Source organism: Ovis canadensis, chromosome 14 (genome assembly GCF_042477335.2).
Source record: "Ovis canadensis isolate MfBH-ARS-UI-01 breed Bighorn chromosome 14, ARS-UI_OviCan_v2, whole genome shotgun sequence".
Lineage (NCBI taxonomy): Eukaryota > Metazoa > Chordata > Mammalia > Artiodactyla > Bovidae > Ovis > Ovis canadensis.
Window position 1 is genome coordinate 34340580 of NC_091258.1, and position 6204 is coordinate 34346783.

A 6204-nucleotide genomic window follows, 5' to 3' on the forward strand; every position below is an offset into this window, starting at 1 on the left:
TAAAGGTGTTGTGAATACACTTTAATTCATATGCTCAGTCATGTCCAACTCTTTTGTGACCCCATGGACTGTAGTCGACCAGGCTCCTCTGTCCATAGGATTTTGCAAGCAAGAACACTGGAGTGGGCTGCCATTTCCTACTCCCAATTCGTATGAAGAGTGTAGACAGTGCGTAGAACATAGTAAGTGCTGCTGCTAAGTCGTTTCAGTCATGTCCAACTATGTGCGGCCCCACAGACGGCAGCCCACCAGGCTTCCCCGTCCCTGGGATTCTCCAGGCAAGAACACTGGAGTTGGTTGCCATTTCCTTCTCCAATACATGAAAGTGGAAAGTGAAAGTGAAGTCGCTCAGTCATGTCCAACCCTTAGCGACCCCATGGACTGCAGCCTACCAGGCTCCTCAGTCCATGGGATTTTCCAGGCAAGAGTACTGGAGTGGGGTGCCATTGCCTTCTCCATAGTAAGTGCTAGATTATCAGATTATTATTGTTATTACTATTAGCACATTGGGAAAAAGATAGTGGGATAAGCACTTAATAAATTTAAGGTATTATTATAAAAAGAGATGGAAACAGAAAGAGACAAGTTGGCCAGAGCCTGTGTGACCCCATGCAATTACTCACTCACGTGTCCCACTCTTTGCAACCTCACAGACTGTAGCCCACCAGGCTCCTCTGTCCTTGGAATTCTCCAGACAAGAATACTGGAGTGGGTTCAGTTCAGTCATTCAGTCATGTCCGACTCTTTGAGACCCCATGGATGCCAGGCCTCCCTGTCCATCACCAACTCCTGGAGCCTGTTCAAACTCATGTCCGTCGAGTTGGTGATGCCATCCAACCATCTCATCCTCTGTCATCCCCTTCTTCCCCTGTCTTCAGTCTTTCCCAGCATCAGGGTCTTTTCCAGTGAGTCAGTTCTTCACATCAGATGGCCAGAGTATTGGAGTTTCAGCTTCAGCATCAGTCCTTCTAATGAATATTCAGGACTGATTGCCTTTAGGATTGACTGGTTGGATCTCCTTGCTGTCCAAGGGACTCTCAAGAGTCTTCTCCAACACCACCACAGTTCAAAAGCATCACTGGAGAGGGTAGCCATTCCCTTCTCTAGGGGATATTCCCAACTCAGGGATTGAACCTGGGTCTCCTGCATTGCAGGCAGATTTTTTTATGTCTGAGCTGCTAGAGAAGACTTGTGATCCTTTAGGACACACTAAAGCCTTGAGCTTAGAATTCTGAGGCAGTAGGCATCTCTAAAGCAGTTATGTAGCCAAGCAGTAGGATGCAGTGTGAAAATCCCCATCTGGGCTCAGTGGGGGCCATGAGAAACTCCACCCCACCCCTCAGCCTCTATTAATGACCTGCTCCCCCACCCCACTCACCTCCATTTACTTAGAATTCCAGGCAGGAAATCAAAAACATCACCCTTTAACAACACTCATAAACCGTTAAGTACCCTCTATCAACAAGGGATCGAAGGAAAAATAACCAATAAAAATACATAATAAAACAACTACTGAGCAAACAACAACGCCACACTCAAGCCCTGCCAGGTTATTACTTAGACTTGGAGGAGGATTTCGGAGGACTATGATTTGATTTGGCTGGCTCACTGCCAATTATTTCGAAATGCCTTTTATTCTTTCCTACTTTGTATCTTTGTCTCGGAGAACTGAGGCTCTAGAGTCTTTGATGGGGAATCCAAGAAAAATTGCCCTGTTCTTCCCGTATACAGACAAGAAAGGAGGAAATGTCACCCAGATTTTTCTGTGTGTTTCTATTTCTTCTCTCAGGCAAATAGGTCCTTCTGAACTTAGCATCCTCTTTGAGAGATAACTCTGTACTGCTTGTGAGCTGAAAAGACTGTCCACTAGCCTCTTCTACAAGAATCCACCCAGTATCTGGAACCTGAGCGTGAAGTCAATTCTCAGAGTCCTAAGGAAACTCTTAGAAGATTCTTGGCACAGTGACCAAGTTGGCAGGGCCGTATGTATTTGGAGAGATTTGAGTGGCAGCTGCTTGGTTCTTGTTGATAGATCCAGTCTGTAATAGTAGTCAGGCCTTCCAGGGGCAGATTTCAGGACAACCCAGGCAAGACTCTGGGTCTGATGTTACTCAGATACAAGTCACATACATGCTCTATAAGCATGTGAAAAGCATTCTTTCCATCTCTCAGCCTTCCTTAATATGTTGCCCCAACATATGAACTTATGTGCGTTTGTGCATTAGCTTTCTTCTGGGGAAATGGTACACTCCTACAAGCAAAAAAGAGGTGAAGGGACTGTGAAGCCATACGACCTAATAGTGAGAGACCCAGAGGAAAAACACTAAGATACCAGTGCTTACAAAGATTGCAGGGGGGCCAAGAGCTAGAGCTGATGTCTCTGGGGCCCTTGAGGGGAGCTTGGGAGCCTTATAGACTGAAAAAGCATTCAGAGGCATAAATGTGAGCCAGTTCCCCTCCACACGGCAGCATCTAAGCCTGTGTGCATCCGGTAAGCCCTGTGCAGAGCTGAGCAGCTCTAAAGCTATTGGTCTCGGCCACAGAGCAATCTGGCTTCGGAGGTGTGTTTGCTAGCAACTCAGATTACACCTTCCACTCAAAGAGAGAGGCTAGGACAAATGCCAAACCCACTGCGAGCCACTCTGGTCCTCAAAATGGCACTTACAGGGGCTGTAGAAAATATAGGCTGGATCAGTCACTCAAAATAGAAGAGCAATCATAATTGTAAAATTCTCATTCATCTCAATTCAATAGACAGCAACAAAGAGACTAATCCTTGCCAGCTCTGTCACCACTCAGCTTAAAAAATAAGTGCAATAAAGATATAGATAAAATTGATACACACATATGATACATATACACATACAAATATATCCAAATAATAAATATGTAGCTCAATAAATAATCACTAACTGAGCACACTAGTGTAAGTAGCACCCAGATTAAGAGAAGACCCTTACCAACATCACAAAAGCCCTTATTTTTCTTTCCCCAACAGTAACCACTATCTTTAGTCCAATAGCATATATTATTGCTTATTTCAGATTCTTTAGAAATGGATCACACTGTGTGTACTTTTGTAGGGTGTCCTCTTTAATCACTGTGTTGATGAGATTCATTCATACTGTTCTGTGTGGTTGCGTATCGTGCAGACTCAATGCACAATATCCCATTGTGTGACTAGACCGGCATTTATTTATCTATGCTGCTGTTGAGGAACATTTGGGTAGTTTTCCCTCTGTGGTGGTAACAAATTGTGCTCTTATATATACATTTTAGGACATACTTTGGTGTTCACAGGTGTGAATTTCTCTAGGGTATATTCACAGGAGTAGAACTGCTGTGTTGTGGAATATATGTGGAAAGACTCCATCGGGCCTAGCAGGAACCAATGACTACCTTTGAGATATTCTCAGGGTGGAATGGACATACTCAAGGTCACACGGTAAGTTCATTGCCAGGAACAAACTCAACACTGTTTAAAGGAAGATATTGTAATTCACATGCTTTAAGATATATCATTACCTAGCATACAATAGACGTGTATTAGATGTGGCTGCAGCTGCTGCTAAGTCACTTCAGTCATGTCCGACTCTGTGCGACCCCAGAGACGGCAACCAACCAGGCTCTCTCGTCCCTGGGATTCTCCATGCAAGAACGCTAGAGTGGGTTGCTATTCTCTTTTCCAATGCGTGAAAGTGAAAAGTGAAAGGGAAGTCGCTCAGTCGTGTCTGACCCTCAGCGAACCCATGGACTGCAGCCTTCCAGGCTCCTCCATCCATGGGATTTTCCAGGCAAGAGTACTGGAGTGGGGTGCCATTGCCTTCTCCAATTAGATGTGGAGAAATAGGAAAATGTGGCCCGTAGTCAAGAAGAAACAAAATCATTAGAAATAGGTGCTAAGATAACTCAGGGGTGAACAACAGAGGAGCAGCTGTTATAAATATTTGAAAACTTAAAACTATGGTCCTATTAAGTAAACAGAAAAATCTTAGTGGGAAATAGAAGCTATTAAAAAATGAATTGGAAATTCTATAACTGAAAAGTACTATATTTGAAATGGAAACTTCACTGGATGAGCTGGATGATACAAAAGGCAGAAAACTGTCTGCTGCTGCTGCTGCTAAGTCGCTTCAGTCATGCTCGACTCTGTGCGACACCAGAGATGGCAGCCCACCAGGCTCCCCCATCCCTGGGATTCTCCAGGTAAGAACACTGGAGTGGGTTGCCATTTCCTTCTCCAACGCATGAAAGTGAGAAGTGAAAGGGAAGTCGCTCAGTCGTGTCTGACTCTTTGCGACCCCATGGACTACAGCCTACCAGGCTCCTCCGTCCATAGGATTTTCCAGGCAAGAGTACCAGAGTGGGGTGCCATTGTCTACTGACCTTTAAAACAAGATAATAGCAAAGACCGAATAAGAAGATTACATGCTTTAAAAATTAGAACATTACTAGAGTCCCAGTGACAGAAGGGACAATAGCGAGTATCTTGATGTTACGCATGTGATTACAGTACCAGAGAGAGGGGAGATGTTGGGAATGGGCACAAAAGTTTTTTTCTTCAAATAATGATGTAAAATTTCCCCAAATTTAATGAAAAAAAAAAAGATTTAAGAAGGTTAACAAAGCCTACACAAGACAAAAAGAAACCACAGCTTTGGCATATCAGACTCAAATACCTGAAAATGAAACATAAAAAATATCCTGAAACAGCTAGAGTGAAATAGCATATTACTTAGAGAAAAATAATACTATAAATGTGAGGCAACTTTTTATAAAAATAAGGTAACCAGAAGACAATGAGACAATACATTTTCTGTACTGAAAGAAAATACTGTCAAGCCAGAGTTTTATATGCAGAAAAATATATCTTTAAACAACAAGGGTGAAATAAAGACACTGTCAGATAAAAGCTAACACAGTTTGTCAGCAACAGACTTGAATTACAACAGGTGCTATTGGCAATTCTTCAGGCTGAATGAACATGTAGAAGCTTGGATCTACAGGGAGGAATGACGAGCACCAGAAAAGGCGACTATGAAAGTGAATATGAAAGATGGAGAAGGGGGCGACAGATGAGATGATTGGATGGCATCATCGACTCAATGGACATGAATCTAAGCAAACTGCAGGAGATAGTGAAGGACAGGGAACCCTGGTGTGCTGCAGTCCATAGGATTGCAAAAAGTCAGACATGACTGAGTGACTGATCAACAAAAAGGAAATTTAAAAAGGGAGAGGAGGAATGGAGAAGAGTAATGAAGTAAAACATTTCTTAGGGATATGTATAACGAGGAGCAGACTGCTGCCAAGTTACAAGGAGGGAAGATGAGAAAGAATTGAAAGTGACAGTCATTCAGTCATGTCTGACTCTTTGTGACCCATAAACTATACAGTCCATGGAATTCTCCAGGCCAAAATACTGGAGTGGGTAGCCGTTCTCTACTCCAGGGGATCTTCCCAACCCAGGGATCAAACCCAGATCTCCCGCATTGCAGGTGGATTCTTTACCAGCTGAGCCACCAGGGAAGCCCAAGAATACTGGAGTGGGTAGCCTATCCCTTCTCCAGGGGATCTTCCCAACCCAGGAATCAAACCTGGGTCTCCTGAATTATTGGCAAATTCTTTACCAGCTGAGCTACCAGGGAAGACCTTTTACTGCAGATGGTGACTGCAGCCATGAAATTAAAAGACGCTTGCTCCTTTGAAGAAAAGCTTCGACCAACCTAGACAGTACTTTAAAAAGCAGAGACATTATTTTGCTGACAAAGATCTGCTTAGTCAAAGCCATGGTTTTTCCAGTAGTCATGTATGGATGTGAGAGTTGGACCATAAAGAAAGCTGAGCACTAAGAATTGATGCTTTGGAACTGTGATGTTGGAGAAGACTCATGAGAGTCCCTTGGACTGCAAGGAGATCCAACCAGTCCATCCTAAAGGACATCAGTCCTGAGTATTCATTGGAAGGATTGATGTTGAAGCTGAAGCTCCAATACTTTGGCCACCTGATGCAAAGAGCTGACTCATTTGAAAACACCCTGATGCTGGGAAAAATTGAAGGCAGGAGGAGAAGGGGACGACAAAGGATGAGATGGTTGGATGGCATCACTAACTCGATGGACATGAGTTTGAGTAAGCTCCAAGAGTTGGTGATGGACAGGGAAGCCTGGTGTGCTGCAATCCATGAGGTCTTAAAGAGTTGGAC